Raw genomic sequence first — 18986 nt, 5'->3', positions numbered from 1 at the left:
TCAGGGAGCAGGGGGAGGGTTGGATGGGTCCCTGGCCTCCACCTGCCACCCCCCTCCGCGTGTCCGTCCCCCCGTGGATCCCCCCACTCCCTGCCTGCCTCTCCCTTGCCTGCTTGTACTGCCAGATCCAGAAGCAACTGCTGTCTGCTGCCCCCGGGTCCTAGTGCCCCCCATCCACTAATGGCAAGACAGGCTGCCCTTACCCTGCCCTTCCACCCTAGCCCCGAGCCTCTCCAACACCCCACACTCCTCATCCCCAGCCCCAGCCCCCTAATCCTCTACCCCAGCCCTGAGCCCCCTCCTGCATCATGAACCCCTCATCCTCAGCCCCAACCCTCATCCCCCCACACTCTAATCCTCTGCCCCAGCCCTGAGCCCTCATCCCCCCGCACCCTAATCCTCTGCTCCAGCCCTGAGCCCCCTCCTGCATCATGAACCCCTCATCCCCAGCCCTCATCCCCCCATACCCTAATCCTCTGCCCTAGCCCTGAGCCCCCTCCTGCACCATGAACCCCTCATCCTCAGCCCCAACCCTCATTCCCCCGCACCCTAATCCTCTGCCACAGACCTGAGCCCCCTCCTGCATCATGAACCCCTCATCCTCAGACCCACAGCCCTCACCCTTGCACTCCCTCCTATCCCCAAACTCCCTCCAAACCCCTCCCCCTTCCCACACACCCCCTCCTGCCCTCAAACTCCCTCCCAAAGCCTGCACCCCCTCCCTTTGCACCACCTCACACCCCCAAACTCCATCCCAGAGTCTGCACCCCTCATCCCCTCCTGCTCACCCACCCCCTGCCCCAGCCCAGAGCCTGCACCCCTCATCCCCTCCTGCACATCCACCCCCTGTCCCAGCCCAGAGCCTGCACCCAGCACCCAAACTCTATCCCAGAGCCTGCACCCCTCCTGCACCCTAATCCCCAGCCCAGGACCTGCACCCCACCCCTAACCCCCCTCCCAGAGCCTTAGGCAGGTGGGAGGGGGCGGGTTCTGGGCACCACCAAAATTTCTGCCACCCATGCAAGTGGATAAGGGTTGGGGCAGTCAGGGGACTGGTAGGGTTCTGGGGGGCAGTTAGGGTGGAGGGTTCTCAACAGGGGGCAGTCAGGGGACAAGAAGCAGGGGGGGTTGGGAGTTCTGAGGGGGGCAGTCAGGGGGTGGAAAGTGGGGAGGGAGTGGAGGGGAGTGGGGCTCCCTCCCCCCAGTGTCCTCTTTTTTGATTGTGGAAATATGGTAACCCTACTCATGTATGCAGGTAATAGGAGAGTCTGCACCCACAGATCCTTGTCTGGGGGCATTGAAGGGGACAGTACCTGCTCTGCAGCATGCTCCACCTCTCCCTCTGTAGAAACCCCTTTGTGAACGCTCTTCAGGATTCATACATTACTTGTGGAGAGGGGACAGGCTGAGAACAGGATGAGTAGTGCTGATCATACTGGACAGAATCCTCCCCCAAAAAGCAATGGGGCAAACCAGTAAAAATTAATTATTATGATTCCCCTACTATGCTGTCATCAAACCCAATCAAGAGGGATCTAGGAGGCAGCAGTGGTTGAGGGTAACGTTAGCAACACAGGTCAAAGGGACAGATGCATGCTGGAAGTGGAAAGGAGGTGGGGAAAGGGGGGAGTCACAGTGCTTTCACAAAAACCATTCTGTGGATCTACAGCACCTCAAGCTCCTCAGATCTAGGGAGCCAAATCTACTGTGGGCAAAACCTATCCCCTGACAAAATATGTAGATGGAAACTCTACAGATACAAAGGTGGAGAGTTACCATTTATTCCTGCATAGGGAAGCATCGAGCCTTTAGTGCAGTGAAGATAAGCTGTGCAATGGCTAACTGGCTTGTTTCTAGGGGGAAATTAAACAAGTGCATGATTTTGGAGTGGGGTTTTTTTTTTTTTTTTTTGGTTTTTGTTCAGTTCTGTTTGTTAGAGCAGCAGATTTTTCTGGGACATTAGGTCAATCTGGTTTTGTTATTAGGCCAAATTCATTCCTTGGTGTAACTCCAAGGAAGTCAGGGTTGTTCGACCAGAGATGAATTAAGCCTCTCCTTATAATTTTGCGTAGCTTTCCTAATACCCAGAGACGGAGTGTGTTAGAAACAAATAAATAAAACGAAATAAACTGTTTGTTCAGCAGGTTCCAGCTTTTATCAGTCTGCTTCTTTTTTATCTCAGTCCCTCAGCCGCACCATTTCTCATGCAAGATTGTAAAAAAATATGACTCATTCTTCACATGACAGAAGAAAAGGATTTTATTCATAAAAAGGCTTCCTCCTGCTCTAGATGCCTAGCATCAACTCCTCTTTTATGTCTTTCCTTATTTAAAAGAACAACACAGTGAATATGTAATTTTTCTAACCCTGGTTCTATATTAGAATACTCAGCATCATTGCTGCAATAAAATGAAGAACCAGATTCTCCACTGAGCCAAAACAATGAGACTTCATTGTCATCAATGGGGTTGCTGGACATAAACAAGAGGAAAAATTGTCCCCATATCATCATGATCTTAGTAACTGGACAATGACTGACTCAGCCCAACTAGCAAATGTCACTTTTTGCTGAGAGTGAAAAAGAAACAAAAAAAACAGGACACAAATTAATTTTCTGCACTCCCCTTTTGCCGCTTTGCAAATGGGAAGAAAATCTAAAGTTTTCCAGTTTTACTTTGAAGGTACAGTGTTTTACTCAATTCTGTTTTGTGTATTTGAGTTAAATAATTGTTAATAACAAACAAAGGGTCAGATCAGACATCCCAGATACAGGAACTCCTTACTTAACGTTGTAGTTATGTTCCTGAAAAATGCGACTTTAAACGAAACGATGTTAAGCGAATCCAGTTTCCCCACAAGAATTAATGTAAATGAGGGGGTTAGGGTCCAGGGATAAATTTTTCACCAGACAAAAGACTATATATATTATATAAAAAATACACACACAAACTATAAGTTTTAAACAAAAAATTTAATACTGGTACACAGTGATGATGATTGTGAAGCTTGGTTGAGGTGGAGGAGTCAGAGGGTGGATATTTCCCAGGGAATGCCTTACTGCTAAATGAATTAGCAATTGACTGAGCCCTGAAGGGTTAACTCTCAACACTCTACAAGGCAGCAGGAAAGGAGGGAGGGCAGACAGAGACACACCCTGTGTGTGAGAGAAAAAAAATGTGCATTTCCCCTTTAAGTAGCTGACCCCAGGCTTAAGTACACTGCCTTGTTAATTAAATCAGCTTGCTGAGACCCGCAGCTACTGCCTAGAAGCTCCCTCTGTTGGTCGTGTGTCCCCCCTGCTCTGTGGAAGATGGGGTAAGTGGGGTGCAGGAGCAGCGGGGAGGGGGAGACACCCTGACATTAGCTCCCCCCGTACAGCAAGCAGGAGTCTCTGGAGCAGCTTCAGCAGAGGGCAGGAGCAGCACATGGCAGTGGGGGGAGGGGGAGGAACAGCTGCTGCACAGGGAACTTAGGGGAGTGGGGAGCTGATGGGGGGCTGCTGGTCCACCCTGGTTCCAACCACCCACCAGTTAGCTACAAGGAGCTGCTCTTCCTGCAAGCAGTGGACAAAACAGGCGGCTGCCAAACGACTTAGAAGGAAGCATTTCACAACTTTAAATGAGCATGTTCCCTAATTGATCAGCAACTTAACATCGAAATAACGTTAACCGGATGACTTTAAGTGAGGAGTTCCTGTACACTAGTGGAGGGGAACCTCCTTCTTATGCATATAGGTATCAGCTACCTATGCAGAGATCTTCCTCTACCCAGCCTAGGACTGTGGGGAGGGCACTCTGCTGAATTAGGGACATAAGAACGACCATACTGGGTCAGACCAATGGTCCATATAACCTAGTATCATGTCTTCTAACAGTGGCCAATGCCTAGTGCTTCAGGAGGTGTGAACAGAATAGGGCAATTATCAAGTCACCCAGTCCCAGTATTGGGCAACCAGAGGCTTAGAGACCCCCAGAGCATGGGCTGCATCCCTGACCATCTTGGCTAAAAGCCATTAATGGACCTATCCTCCATGACCTTTTTTTAACCCAATTATACTCTTGGCCCTCACAACACCTCCTGACAACGAGTTCCACAGGTTGACTGCATTGTGTGAAGAAGTACTTATGTTTGTTTTAAACCTGCTGCCTATTAACTTAATTGGGTGACCACTGGTTCTTGTGGTATGTGAAGGGGAAAAGTAACACTTCCTTATTCACTTTCTCCACACCATTCATGATTTTATAGACCTCTATCATATCCCCCTTTAGTCATCTCTTTTCCAAGCTGAACAGTCCTTATCTTTTTAGTCTCTTCTCATATAGAAGCTGTTCCATACCCTTAATCATTTTTGTTGCCTCTCTTTTTATAGATGATGCAACAGAACTGCACACAGTATTCAAGGTATAACCATACCATAGATTTATATAGTGACATGTTTTATTATCCATCCATTTCCTAATATTATGTAAACTTCTGTGGCTGCTACTGCATGTTGGGCAGATGTTTTCAGACAACTATCCATGACACCACTCAAGAAACTGATCTGGGAAACTGCTAATTTAGAGCCCATCATTTTGTATGTATAGTTGGGATTATGTTTTCCAATGTTCATTTCTTTGCACGTATGAACATGAAATTTTATCTGCCACTTTGGCATCCAGTCACCCAGTTTTGTGAAATCCCTTTGTAACTTTTCGCAGTCTGCTTTGGACTTAACTATCTTGAGTAATTTTGTATTGGCTGCAAACTTTGCCACCTCACTGTTTTTTTCTTTTTCCGGATCATTTATGAATATACTGAATAGCGCATGTCCCAGTACAGATCTTGGGGGCCCCCTGCTATTTACCTCTCTCCAGTCTGAAAACTGACCATTTAAGGAGGTTTGATGCTGAGGACGGGAATAGGTATCTCTGTAGAGGATGTGGGAGGTACAGATGGGACATGCTGGCCTCTGGGGAGATTACCTTTCTCACGGATCCGCCTCTGCAACGGGGACCCTCATTTAAAGGGGTAGCAGTTCCAGAGGCAGCCAGGGCAAGGGAGGTATCAATGGGATAGTTCCATTGAGCTGTGCTACCAAGGATATGGGGTAAGGGCTAAGTTCCCTCTAAGCTGTGCGGCTGCACAGCTGCCTATTAAGCCCCGCGCAGGGGCTCAGGGCTGCAGCAGGGAGAGGTACCTCTCCCCCAGCATGGACCTGCTGCAGATGGGGGAGAGGTGCCACTTCCCTGGACCCAACACAGACCTGCTCTAGACTTGCCATGGCAAAAGCGCTCCGGCCCCAACCCAGCCCCGGATCTCCCCATGGCGCCTCTCATCCCTGCCCCCAGCCCAGGTGCTGCTGCGAGTCCTCTCTCCCTACCATAACCCCGGGCAGCCTGTACCCTAAACCCCTCATCCCCAGCCCCACCCTGGAGCCCTCACACCCCCCAATCCTCTTCCCCAGGCCTGAGCTCCCCCCCACACACACACACACTCTGAACCGCTCGGGCCCACGCCCACTGCATGAATTTTGTTATGTGCGCCCATATGGAGGTGATGTGTCACACATCACCTCCATATGGGTGCATATAAAATTAATTCTGCACATGAGTGGGAAAAGTCAAAGGGAACACTGGGTAGGGGCAAATATTTGAACTCAACAGCTAGTACAGAGGTATAGGGTGATAACCCTGGCCTTCTGAAGTTCCCTGGGTTCTCCAAGTTTGGGGTGGTGGTCCCCACAGTTCATTCCCCGTGATGACAAACCCAATTCCCAGATGGAACAGTGTGGGAGGAAATTCACGAAGGGAACATTGCAGAGCTAGCCTCTTCCGTAAACCCCAACCTCCTTCTCCCCTTCCCCTCCCCCCACTCCTCCCCCTATGTCAGGAGAGTTTTACACTAAGAGCAAGTGACCAGCCCAAAGAGTTTAAAAAAAAAAAATCAATTTCTCTGGGACACAAGGAAAGCATAAAGGTAATTTAATTGTGTTACCTACTGACAGTTTAGAAACTTGTAGCAAGAAGGAAAAAATTCTTGAACTTGTGGGTGGCAAGGGGAAGGAGAATGCTTCTGACCTTTTGACTATGAAATCTAGCAGTTTGTCTAAAAGGGGATTGTGTACAGGGCCGGTGCAAGGAAGTTTCACACCCTAGGCAAAACTTCCACCTTGTGCCCCGCGCCCCCTCCTCCCCGAGCACGCTGCCCCCGCTTTAATTCTCCTCCCCTCCCAGGTTTACGGCGCCGAACAACCCCTGGGAGGCGGGAGAAGTGGAGCGGCCACTGCACTGGGAGAGGGAGTCTGAGCCGCACGTGTCAGTGCGCCACCAGTAGCCCAGCCCAGGAACACTGTAAAAAAAAAAAAGAAATTGGGAGCACCGCTTTTTGGCGCCCCCAAATCTTGGCGCCCTAGGCAACCGCCTAGTGTGCCTTAATGGTAGCACCAGCCCTGATTGTGTAGGAGTCCACCTGATAAGCCAAAAGGTGATTGTGGACGTAAGTGAAACTCAGGAGTTGGTAGTGGCTCAGCAGAGCAATGCTTCTGTGGAGCAAGGTAAAGGTGAATTGGTGCTTAGAAAGATTCCTAAAGAGAAAAATTTTCAGGGTAATCTTTGCAAGCAGTTTGCTGCAACTGAAGGGTGTGGAAGTGATTTGATCAAGGAAGTTTCAGTTCTTAACAGCCAGAAATTTTCCATTGTAAATGGATCCACTGACTTTCCTTTTGAAAGATCCAGTGTGGATCGCTTAGAGAAGGTCTCAGATGAAATGAGACTTGTCAGGGAATTTAACCAGCCCTAAGACCAAGTGGCTGTGTTTGACCAGCTTGTTGTGAAAACAATGGTATTGGGAAAGGACTGGCTCCATGCTGATTCTTTGAGTAAGCAGCCTGTGCTTCAGGGTCTGAGGACAGATTTGGTTACTGGTGTATCAGAGCAGAACAGTTTTATGGCTGAATGCTTAAGGATGCAGGGGACAGCAAGCAAACTCTCACCCTTAGGTGCTTTGAATTGGTTTGGTATCTTTTTAAAACAGAATCCAGTCTAAATTGCTGGTCATGGTAGATTCACAACCAAGCATGCAGAAGAGCGTCTGTGTAGATCAGGGGTCGGCAACCTTTCAGAAGTGGTGTGCCGAGTCTTCATTTATTCACTCTAATTTAAGGTTTCATGTGCCAGTAATACATTTTAAGAAGGTCTCTTTCTATGAGTCTATAATATATAAACTATTGTTGTATATAAAGTAAATAAGGTTTTAAAAATGTTTAAGACGCTTCATTTAAAAATTAAAATAAAATGCAGAGCCCCCCGGACCAGTGGGCCAGGACCCAGGCAGTGTGAGTGCCACTTAAAATCAGCTCGCGTGCCGCCTTCGGCACACGTGCCATAGGTCGCCTACCCCTGGTGATGATGTTCATAGCACAGAGGATCTGCAGTTGGTAAATGCACCTAGCCAGCAAAGGCATTACTGTGAGCAGGAAGTTTCAGTTTTCAACCTTCTAGGAAAAAGGGGGGGGGGGAGAAAACCCAATCCTGATGAAGGGAAGAATGAGTGTCCAGCCTTGAAATTGGTAGCAGTTAAGGATCTGAAAACTGCTGAACAGGCTCCTGTGTTGATACAAATTTCCTGGCTGATAGGGAGAAAGACTTGCTAATAGCTAAAACAACGAAGAGTCCTTGTGGCACCTTAGAGACCAACACATTTATTTGGGCATAAGCTTTCGTGGGCTAGAACCCACTTCATCAGATGCATGGAGTGGAAAATACAGGGGGAGGTATAAGTACATGAAAGGATGGGAGTTGCCTTACCAAGTGTAAGGTCAGTCTAATAAGACAATTCAATTAACAGCAGGATAGTATATAAAGAGGGAAACTGGGGCACACTACTATATTGCTTTCATGGCTAAATGCCAAGATTCCTATAGTATGGACAGCATTAATATCTACATTGTCTTGATATTAATTGGGTTCCAAACATTTGCCAGAGCTTGTATGAATAAAGTAGCTATGTTCTTTAGCTCTTGGCAAGATCAATGTCATGAGACATACAGGAACCCTGCTGCAAGAGCAAATCCAATCCACTATTGTTCTAATCAAGTTTTACCTTGAGTTTGTAAAGAGATTCAATCATGTTGTTGAACATGACTTGAATAAACCATTTCTGTTATACACCAATACTAGCTATAGTAAGACAGAACCAAAGATGGGAAGCTCTTGGGATGTAGTTAGCAATGTTTGTGTCATCCCTTCCTGCATCAATTTTGCATTGGGGGTATGATGTTATTGACATGAACTGTGACTATAGATCATTGTTGCAACCAAGGTCCTATAGTTGCACCAAATCTTGTACAAAAGGAGGTCACGTGAGTTGTCTATGAAAAGGTTATAATTTGCTGGTTATGATTATGCTGTCTGTATGTGTGTATCATTTTTGTAGATGAAGTTATGAATATTGGCTATGTACTTGTATCTCAATGTGTTTGATTCTAAATAGCACCAGTGAAGCATTTGGCCAGCTTAATCTGAAGAGTCCCTTCTCAATAAGTGCCCAATCAAGAAACTCTTAACTGACAATGGACCCTGGAAGACTCCAATCCACATAAGGAATCTTCCCGGGAACGTTCAAGGTAGCATGTGAGCAATGGCTGCTCTCCATGTAAAGAACTGAGTCATTCATGGACATGTGACTTGCCCATGTGACTCCAAACTCCATCTTGCTGCTGTGATTTTCCACGGTAAGAACAAAGGGGTGTCCGTCCACGTGACAGAGGATATAAAAGGCCCTGGAATCCCCTCCATTTTGTCTTCAATCCTGCTTCTTACCTCTGGAGGAACTTTGCTACAAACTGAAGCTCTGAACAAAGGACTGAATGACCCATCCAAGCTGTGGGTGTACTCCAGAGATTTGAGCCTGCAGTTTATTCCATCACTGCTACAAGCCTGAACCAAGAACTTTGCCATTGCTGTCTGTAATTGATTCCATTTAACCAATTTTAGCTCTCATCTATATTTCTCTTTTTATTAATAAACCTTTAGATTCTAAAGGATTGGCAACAGTGTAATTTGTGGGTAAGATCTAACTGGCATATTGACCTGGGTCTGGGGCTTGGTCCTTTGGGATCGGGAGAACCTTTTTTCTTTTACTGGGGTATTGGTTTTCATAACCATTCATCCCCACAAGGAGTGGCGCTGGTGGTGATACAAGGGAACTGGAGTATCTGAGGGAATTGCTTGTATGATTTCGGGTTAGCCAGTGGGGTAAACCAGAATCCTCTGTGTTTGGTGTGCCTTAGTAATAAAGAAAGCCCAGCTTTTGGGCTGTGATTGCCCTGCTCTAAGGAATTTATCCTGAATTGATACTCTCAGTGGTGTCCTGCCAGAGGCAGCATCGTTACACCCACCCCGAGGGATAGGGGCATGCTAGCAGAATGGGGCTGGGCAGGCCACTGTGTGTCTGGCAAATGCTGGTTTGTAAATAGTGTCCTTGCACTGGGCTGGGTGGAGTGGGGCCACCCCGCCATGCTATGCCCCATTGCCCTTGGCTGGCCCCTCGCTCTGGGGACTGACCTCCCTGTGCCATGCTCCATTGCCTCCATGGGGGCCCACAAATATGGTTGGTGCTGGGCCCACAAAAGGTTAATCCAGCCCTGTCTACCACATGGACATCACAAAAACATGAAGGTACAGACACAGAGAAGACCTTCTTTGGATAAATTGGTGGAAGGACCCTCTCCAGATATGCAGAGGGTACTGTTTTCTCCAGCTCTGCCTACCAGTAGATTGATGATAGATGCCTCAGTGCTCAGATGGAGAGTTTGCCTGGACCATATTCAGACCCCAAGCCTCTGGACTCACAAGGATACTCACCTTCACATAACCATTCTGCAAATCAGAACTGTTTGTCTAGGCTGTATAGCACTTCTTCATCTGCTACATGTCTAGGTCATGATGGACAACAGAACAGTAATGTTCTGTTGTCGGACAGAGGAGCATGCTCATACTCTCTCCCTTTGCCAAGAAGCTCTTCTTTGGAACTGATGCATTTGTCACCAGATTATACCACTAGCTCCCTACCTGCCAAGTTTACAGAATGTCCTTACAGACCAACTCAGTGGGCAATTCACAAGCAACCAGGAATGGCCTGTTAAGGACACAATCCTGCAGAGCATGTCCCCCCGGGTAGATCTATTCACTACAGGCAGGAATAAGGGTTAAGTGTTCTGTTCAAGGGGATGTGTGATGGGGTGCTTCACTCACCACTGGTCTGGAGCCTCCTCCTGGTCCCCATCACACCAGTTCTCTCTCAGCTCCTCTCTTGTCCCAGGAACTGACTCAGCCCTCCGGCTAGGTCACTCAGCATTTCCCCCCCTTCCTGGGTACAGTCCTCCAAAGTCTGTCACTCCCACAGTGACCCAGGCAGTCTTCCGGTTCACTCCCCTGCTGGCACCACTTCCCCAGTGGCAGGGAGGGGAACCTGGGCCAGGCTTCTCCTCCGGATTTCAGTCCAGAAGCTCTGGGCCTTCCTCTCCAAGCCCTCACTGCTCCTTCCCTGGACTGTTTCCTACAACTCCTGGTTTCCCTCCTTGCCTTGAATGTACAAGCTCCAAAACTTCCTACCTTTTCCCAGGAACAGCCCTTGTCTGTTGCCAGCTTCCTGGTGTTATAGGCCCTGCCTATTCCTGCACAGCTGAACCTGCTTGCAATCAACTCCCTGCTCTTCCTCCAGGTGCAGCCTGTGAAGTTAATAGGCCTACCTGGCCACCTTCCAGTCCTGTTTGGGGTGGACACCCCATCACAGGGTGTCTGAGCCCAGGCTCTGTCAGATGCTTTCCTCATCACATGGACCCAGGGATAATGTATGCCTAGCCATCAATCCTGTTAATACCAAGGGTCCTGAGGAAACTCAGGCAGGACTCAGCAGTAATGATTATCCTGGCACTAGCTTGGCCCACACAATTCTCAAGTTGAAAGTTTCATTATGTCTAACTCTTGATAACATCACATCAGGTGAGAGAGAATCTCCCAGAATGAAGGTCAATTCCTGTTTCCTGACCTCACATCATTGCATCTGACATCATGGATCTTGCTAGTTAACTACCATTGAAAAACCTGCTCTGCTGAGGCCCAGCATATATTAGTTCACCGCAGGAAGGACTTTGCTAGGCTGACCTAAGCAGCCAAATAGAAGAGTCTCATTGTTCTGGAGTATCTGCTATCCCTAAAAAAATTCAGAGCGATCTGTCAGCTCCACAAGAGTACCCTTAGCAGCAATATCTCCTCACCAGGGCTCAGGATTACAACATATTTTCCCATCCTATAGCTGATACATAAATGAGACCCTTAAGGAATGTGTTTCCCACAGACTGGGAGCCCCATCCTTCCTAGGATCTTAATATAGTTTTAGTCAGGTTATTGGGGTCTCATACTACATCTGTGAAAATAATCTTTTTAGTAGCTTTAACACCAGCCCAAAGGGTAAGAGGAAAACAAGCACTTATGGATGATCCACCTTACTAAGGATAAGGTGACCCTTTGGCCTCCACCTAGGTTTCTACCCAAGATGGTTTTCAGACTTCTATTTGGACCAGATGATTCATCTGCCAGTTCTCTTTCCCAAGCCCTATCCCAGCCATGGGTAAGCCAAACTATACAGTTCAGGATGTTAGGGTGGTTTCATACTACCGTGACAGAATAAAGTCATTCAGGAATTCCCCTAGACTGTTTGTAGCATATGCAGATGAGATGAAAGGCGAGGCAATATCTACCCAAAAGCTATCTATATGAGTATCTAGTTCCAGTAAATCATGCTATGAGTGATCTAGACTGGATCTGCTTAGGTAGGTTAAAGCCCACTCCACCAGGGCTCAGATAGCTGCTGCAGCTTCCCTGAGAAGTATACCAATTTCAGAAATTTGCAGCGCATTTACAGGAAGAACATTCAAAACTCTCACACAGCACTGTTACCTTGTTAACGCATCAAGATCTGATGCCCACTTTGGTAGAGCTGTCCTATAATCATTATTTAAATAAAGTCCAAGTATCCACTTCCCGTCTATGAGCTTACTTCTTGTGAGTTACCAGAAGTAGAATATATGTGGACAATCACTCAAGGAAGAAAGAATGGTCACTTACCCTATGGTAAGTCTGGTTCTTTGAGAAGTGTTGTCCATATCTATTCCATGATCCCCTCCTTCCATGCTACTGTGGCATCCTATAACAGATTCTGTGTTGGCAAAGGAATTGAGGCACAGTTGGTCCTACTCTATCCTTTATACCATTAGGTGGCACGGGGAAGGATGAGGACATCTAGGCTGCACATGTGGCCTCAGCAAACACTGCTGACCAAAAGAATCTGATCTCATGCACATGGGGGGCATGGTCATCAGAAGTACAATACATGTGGGCAACACAAAGAACCACAGAAACAGTAGGTTAAGAAATGGTTTTTACTGGCTTGACTCTCAGAAGGCCATTCTCTTTAGCCAACAGGACAAGAACCATGTCACTCCATCACAGCTCAACATTTAAACTGTTTAGATTAGAACACATGTCACTATAAATAAGTATTGCCAACTATTGTATTTAAGTACTTCTGTCTCCCTGAAGCTCAACATCTTTGAAGAGGAGGAATCTGCTATTCCATTATGTGAATATTTGCAAAAAGACACAACACATTTTCTGATTTTAAACATGCTTTATAAAGTACTGCAATGCCAAATGATCAATTTAGATAATCACAATTCAAGTTAAATACTTTGGAAAAACCATTTATCAGAAACCTGGCTAGCTGTAAGTATATATGAAAATTCAAATTGCATACTGTTTCCGAAGAATCAAAAGTTCTGCAGCCTGTGGTTATGCCTAAATACTCTAGTGTGAGTTTACTGAGAAAAGGAAAGATAAAATTAGCAATCAGTAGTACTTCCAGGACAGAAATCTCATTTGTTGGTAAAACATTTAGTCAGTTGCATGACCAGACTTTGGTTTGTTATGGAATCTATTTGAGACCAAATAACCAATGTCAGTCAGGTTTATTGCTATAAGACAATTTAACTATAGTATAGGAGAATCTGATATCATATAGAACCTGTCTGGGAAGCAGTCTCATGCAGCATTGTTACATTCACTTTATGCAGGTGTGCTCCCAAATTTACACCCTTTTATACCTTACTTGTTTACCAGTAAAAGGTATTGTGTATGTCATCTGAAACTAGATTTAACTAATCAGCTTTCTACCTTGTTTTTCTGATACCATGCTGTACTCCTTATCTTTGTTGTGAACACATACATTCCAGGTACCAAAGGGCATTAAGGCAACTCTCCCAGGTTTGTAATAGGATAGAACAATCATATGTCTTGTCCTCCTTTGGGACACTCCAGTACTGGCCTGTGAGAAAAACTCTCTACTTGTTGCTATGATAAAATAGTCATATGACGGATCTTGACAACTTTCCTATCAACTTAAGCCAAAACTTACTTTAGTTAAATACCAAGTATTATGGGATACTTAGAATAAGAATAGGATTATAGTAAAGGTGTAGGCAAATTTAGGCTATACAACTGCTATACTATTTGTGCTTAATGCACACTAATGTATATATGGTGCAGATAAAACATTTATATACACAGGTACATATTAGGAAGTGGATACTTGGGCTTTATTTAAATAATGACTACAGGACCAGCATATATTGACCAACACATTGCTTATATTTGTAGCACAGACATGCCTTCCAACAATTTATATAGTAATTAAAAATATGCCTGTAAAACCTTACTTTGGCTCCCTGGTACACATGCCTTATGATACAGTCTTTAATTACATGACTGAATACTATTTTTAACACAAAACCCTGCCTGATTCAGGGCACAGGAGGGATGGTACTCATTTAATGAACAGCTGTTCAATATTTTTAATTATTTTAAATATTCGTTATTTGGCCCTAGGTCTGATTTACTACACACTAGCCAAACCCTGCTTTCAGTACAGAACTATTAATTTCAAACATGAGTTTTACGGTGCTCATCTCTATAGGATCTGAGTGCTTAACAAATATCAATCAATCTTCACAACATCCCTGTGATACAAGTGGGTATTGTTTTCCCTATTTTACAGATGGGGAACAGATTAAGAGAAAAAATTTGACTGCCCAATATGAGACATTTAGGACCTGATTTTTCAGAATACTTAGCACTATATAGCACATTATTTGCTCAAGATACAGTTCCTATTGACTTCAGTTTCAGCTGAGAGAGCTCTGCTCTTCTGCAAATCAGGCATCAGGATTTCAAAATTGAGCACCCCAAAAGTGAGGAATTCACAACTAGTGACTACCTGGGAAAAGTCTGGTTCAAGCAACTTGCCTAGCATCACATAGGAACTCTGTGGCGGAGGCAGGGATAGTCTCCAGTTCTCCAGGCCAGCACTCAACTGACTTAACCATGAAACTGTCCTTTTTTTCCCTGCAATCACCTGCCTCATTCACCAAACACATTCCAAGGTGGGTTTCTGTAATGTAATGGTTATCACAGTTGCTTCACATGCAAAAAGTCCCTGCTTTAAAATCAGGCAGAAACATGGTGCAAGGATATTTTAGCCTATAGCTCGGTCATCTTGTCTTGAGTCTTAGTCTGGAAAAAAGTCAGACACCTGTCCTTGTTGAAGTGAGAGGGAGACCCTGGTGCACATTTACGTAGATCAGGTTGCAGCCCCTCTTCCGACTCCTCCAGAGGCTGCACTTTAATCCACATCACCTTGTGACAGTGCACGCCATAAGGCTTTATGGAAATATGCTTAGGAATATGTGTGTGTGTGTGTGTGTGTGTGTGTGTGTGTGTGTGATATATATATATATATATATATATATAAAATAAACAAACATAACTGGAATATGTTTTATGCTACATATGCTATGTAACCTCTGTAAAGGTTATGAGCTACTGAATCTATTCATCCTATTTGTATGCATGCATCATTTTGTATTCGAAGTTATGAATATTGGCTGTGTACTTGCTTGATTTCTAAGTAGCCTTAGATCCACAGTAAAGCATTTGGTCAGCTTCTTGAGAAAGGAATGTGCAAATTAAGTACCCAATCAAGAAACACTTAAAAGACAATGAATCTTGGAAGGCTCCAATCCACATAAGAAGTCTACCTGAGGACGTTCAGGGTAGCATATAAACAATGGCTGCTGCCTGTAAAAACTGAGTCATGCATGGACATGTAACTTGCCCATGTGACTCCAAAAACTCAATCTTGAAGCTGGACTTTGTATAGGAGAGAGGAGGGGGTCTTCACACATAAGAGAAAGTCTATTTAAACCCCTGGGAGTCCCCTCCATTTTATCTTCAGCTGGCTAAAGAGATATCCTTGGGGGTGGAGGGGCTACCTGAAGAGACTGGAACAAAGTACAGTAACTACAGGGAGTGTGAGTGATTGCTGGACCCAGACTAGAAGGAGACTAGTCTGTAAAAGGAAACTTACTGGAACTTCTCTGAGGGTGAGATTTTATCTGTATTCAGTTTTATTATATTACTGTATTAGGCTCAGAATTGCATGTTTTGTTTTATTTTACTTGGTAATTCACTTTGTTCTGTCTGTCACTACTTGGAACCACTTAAATCCTACTTTCTGTATTTAATAAAATCACTTTTTACTTATTAATTTACCCAGAGAATGTATTAATACCTGGGGGGGGGGGGCAAACAGCTGTGCATAGCTCTCTATCAGTGTTAGTCAGGGCGAACAATTTATGAGTTTACCCTGTATAAGTTTTATACAGGGTAAAATGGATTTATTTGGGGTTTAGACCCCATTGGGAGTTGGGCATCTGAGTGTTAAAGACAGGAACACTTCTTAACCTGCTTTCAGTTAAGTCTGCAACTTTGGGGCATGTGGTTCAGACCCTGGGTCTGTGTTGGAGCAGACTGGCATGTCTGGCTCAACAAGACAGGGTGCTGGAGTCCCAAGCTGGCAGGGAAAGCAGTGGCAGAAGTAATCTTGGCACATCAGTTGGCAGTTCCCAAGGGGGTTTCTGTGATCCAACCCGTCACACACCTGATTTATGTACATCCTAGCCATGGCCCCACAAAGTTGCAAGACCACCTCATCAACCTCCTCCTGGTGCTGACCAAATGGCCATCCATCATACCTGGAGGAGGAAGTTGGACAGGGGGTACTCTGCAACTGTGGGTCCTATTTCTGTTCCCTTGTTCAGTCACACCTCCAAGCAGAGTTCTCTTGGTTAGTGTCCACTGACTCCTTAGACATCTTTGAGGAGCAATGGGCAATGTTGGGTGTCTACTCAATGTCCCCTTCCGGTTATCTGATTTTCATCCTCTGACCTTCACTCCCATCTGTGTTTTTTCATTTGTTGTCCCCTGCAATTACACTGGCCTCTTCCCCTCAGTTGAGGAAGGGGCCTTTGAGCTATGAGCAGTCATAGGCCTGCCATTATCCCAGTTCACAAAAGGCACACAGCTTCCAGCATCCGAAACAAATGGAGCAGGGGGTCTTACAGACAACCCTTCATTACACAATTCTTGTTAATCCCTAGAGCAGATCCACATTCTGTGCACTGAAGGACAAAGGGATTCTGTGGAAAAGATAGTGAGTGATGATGTAATTAAAGACTACCATAATATAAGGTGGGGCCAGGCACCATAACTGAGAACAGGGAGTTTGTAGGGTATCATTGAGAGCACAGGAGAGACTAGCCCCAAGCAGCATGGAGGAAGAAGCCATCTGACTCAAACACAGAAGGGACAAGCGATGAACTGGGTTGAGGAAGAAAAGGAAAAAGATTTGGACAAGGAGCCTGTTGAGAGTGGGATTGTGGGGAGAAAAACTGGGTCTGGGAGGATGGAGGAGTAGAGGGAGACTGGGAGTTGCTGGGCAAGGAGACTGACAGAGCTGGGGGAGACAGGAACTGGGAGAAGGTGAGGGAAATGGAGGGGGGAGCAAGAGGACTGAGAGCCAGTTGGGAGAACACTGAAATCAGATAAAAAGCTGTGGGAAGAGGAGGAGACTAGGACTGTCTGTACAAAGAGACATACTGGAAGCCATTGAGTGGAGGAATGGGGGCAGAGGTGATACATCTGACAAGGAGCTTGTTTGGATGGGGAGAACCGGGTCTGTTTGGGAAAAGAGATTAGAACAAGGAGCCAAGGAGAAGAAACAGGGAAGGGGTGGAGACTGAGAAGGAACCAGAGCATGGGTAGGGGAATGACAGATTTTATGATAAACCCCGGGATGACTGAAACTGGGACTGGGAACCAGATGGAGGGCAGGAAACAGGGACAACTGGAGACCAGGAGGAGATGAGAGATACCAGGAAAGGAGCCAGGAGGGGGAACTAGACTGGTTGTGCAAGGAGACGGACTAGGATGAGAAGCCTGAGGAGTAGAGACTGGATCTAAGTAGGTTTTTTAAAACTTTAAGAAAATTTCATGTTAAAAGGACAATAATGAGAAGTTGGTACTACAGCAATCGGTCACCAAGTTGCTCTGGCTAATGGTCAGTTCCCACACTGCTGCATTTTAGGGAGTGCAGGGCTTAATTGTTTTTTGCACTGAAGAAATCACAATCTTTGAATGTGAGCTCCTCAACTGTTGTCTGGACCTCCTTTGGTATCTCTGAAGATGGCAATTGTTCATGCCACTGTGTATGGTGCATCTAACATCAGTCAGCAAAGATGTAAAGGTCACCAGTTGTTAATCACCAATAATGGACTTTCATTCTTCCCTGTTGTCTTGAGGGAGTTTTCCAACAAATTGTGATACCATGTCCCAGATAAGAATCTTATTTGGCCAGGAGTGCTTGGTAATTAGCAAAGTGCGTTTATAAACTTGACCACAAATAGTTCTTTCTGCCAAATCTAAATTTTTTGGGATCCTTTTCTTTTGAAATCATTTTCTGAGGCCCTTGCTGCCTGGATGGCTCATGCACTGCAGCTACCACCAAGGATCCAGGTATTGGGTGTGAGTAGAGATATTCAAACCCAACTGAAAGAACCTGAAACTATCTCTCTGCCTTATTAGAGGTAGACACTGCTAATGCCAGTATCTACCATAGACATATTGCTGGCTCCAACAGCACTTATTAGTTGGCATGGCCAATCTTCCAGGCATGGAGGACTTTAAGATATCTAGTATCTTGTGACATAGTGCATAAACAATCTGCTAACACGGGCATTCCTGAAACATTTTGCAATCAGCAGGTTGAGTGGAGATGGATTCAGTGAAGACAAGGAGATAGTTGCTGGTTTCGGCTATTCTTCTCACTTGATCCTCTAGAAGTTCTATATAATCCTCTTGAATAACCCTATAAGTTTTTGTTGGGGAGGGAGATCTAACCCTCATGCCGGAATGTGAGAGGCGGGACAGGAAGTATAAGAGGCAGGGCCTCTGACTCTGTTGGAGGGGAGCCAGGGAAGGAGACACACGCCTCCGTCCCACATCACAACATCCGGAAGAATGTCTGGAGGACACAGATTAAGAACTGGGGAAGTTTGGTCTCAGGCTGGAAAGTGGTCCAGTCTGTACCATCTGTTAGGGTGAGACATTCAAATCTTGCTTAGTCTGTTAAAGTTAGAAACAGAGTTTAAATTCTATTTTTATTTCTTGTGTAATCAGCTTTGATCTCTATGCCTGTTACTTATAATCATTTAAAATCTTTCTATAATTAATAAATGTGTTTTATATTTTAACCCAAAACAGTATGTTGTGGCTGAAGTGCTTGGGAAAAATCTCAACACAGGTTTCAAAGGCTGGTGCATGTCCACTTTCCTATGAAGAAGTGGTAAACTAGGTAATGAGCTTACACTGGCCACACTTCTGACCAGTGCAAGACAGTACAGTTCTTGGGTGTAAGATTGAGAAGCTCGGGTGAGGGAAACTGGCTGAAGCCTCCCTATTGATGGTTCATGAGTGGTTGGGAGATCATTCATGTAACTGAGTTGGGTGCGTCCCTGCCTATGGATGTCTAAGTGCAGGGCCTGTCAGAGGCTT

General features: G+C 45.5%; 1 protein-coding gene across 2 annotated transcripts in view; it reads right to left on the bottom strand.

Annotated features, from left to right (window-relative positions):
• The window catches only part of CYSLTR2 (cysteinyl leukotriene receptor 2), a 67015-nt gene that overhangs the window by 35448 nt on the left and 12581 nt on the right, over positions 1-18986 (bottom strand). Inside the window, exon 1 of one of the 2 annotated variants that reach the window (XM_065581233.1) lies at positions 10236-10597. The exons of the other annotated variant lie outside the window; for it this stretch is intronic. The gene's annotated coding sequence lies outside the window, so the exon portion shown is untranslated. Of the gene's footprint in view, positions 1-10235; positions 10598-18986 lie in introns of those variants that run through there. 2 annotated transcript variants of the gene reach the window in all.

This window comes from Chrysemys picta, chromosome 1 (genome assembly GCF_011386835.1).
Source record: "Chrysemys picta bellii isolate R12L10 chromosome 1, ASM1138683v2, whole genome shotgun sequence".
Taxonomy (NCBI): domain Eukaryota; kingdom Metazoa; phylum Chordata; order Testudines; family Emydidae; genus Chrysemys; species Chrysemys picta.
The sequence above is the reverse complement of the archived record's forward strand: the minus strand, read 5'-3'. Positions and strand labels throughout refer to the sequence as shown.